The following is a 958-nucleotide window of genomic DNA, read 5'->3' as shown; positions in this document are numbered from 1 at the left end:
ATGGGGTCGCGAAGAGTCGGACTCGACTGTGCGACTGAACAACAACATAGAAAGGAACTCTCAGTCTGGGGCAAGGGATGCTCTGTCTTCTTGGTGCTTGGGGGGGGGGGGCTCAACAGTGGGAGGGCTTCTAATGCCCTTGGCCTGATCCAACATTGGCGTCTCTTATGTTCTTATGTAGGGCCCAGTAGGAAACGGGGGGGGGGGCGGTATTCTGCATTTTCCGCCCAGCAGGGACGGCCTTTTCCACCTCAGCAGAGGTAACCCCCCGAGCGCTGACTGCAGCTGGCCGTCAGCCTATTCATCAGGCCTGCAGGTTCACGGTCAGACGGCGAGCGGCCGGCTCCCTCCCGCGCAGGCGCCATTCTTCCCCATAGCCGACATTAGGCCGGACTAGGCCTCCCCCATCCCGGAGAGGTCACGGCCACGGCCGAGCCAGGCTGCCCACGAGGCCGAAGCGGCGCCGGGTTCCGCATTCATTTCTGACTCACCGAGGGAGCCGCGGGTGGGGGGGGAAGGCGAGGCGTTTTCTTCCTCTTTCTCCTCGAGCGAGGCGGCGGCGGCGGCGGCGATTTCGGCTGAAGACCCGGAACGGAGAGGGAGGGGGCGTCGGTGGCAAGGGGGAAAAAAAAAGGAGGGGGAGCAGCTCTCGCGAGACTTTGCAGGCTTCCGCCGGGCGGTCCTCGGCTGTCCCTACTGGCGGGCGGAAGACGTGGCTGTTCCGCCCAGTCTCGAAACCCGGAGCAGGAGAACGGACATGCGCAGTGGCGCTTTGGGAAGCCCGTGCCCACGCTTAAGGGGAGGGGGGAGGTTTCTGTGGGCAGAACGAAGGGCGGCTCTGCATCTAGCAATGTTCCCTCTAAGCTGTGGAGTCTTGTGAGCAAAAAAATCTACTTTGTGAGCTACTGGCATTAAAGTTGTGAGCGACCCATTTGGCTGCTGCAGAAATTAGTTTGCT

This window comes from Gekko japonicus, unplaced genomic scaffold, assembly GCF_001447785.1.
Source record: "Gekko japonicus isolate JY-2015 unplaced genomic scaffold, Gekko_japonicus_V1.1 scaffold5535, whole genome shotgun sequence".
NCBI lineage: Eukaryota > Metazoa > Chordata > Lepidosauria > Squamata > Gekkonidae > Gekko > Gekko japonicus.
Note: the sequence above shows the minus strand (reverse complement) of the source record.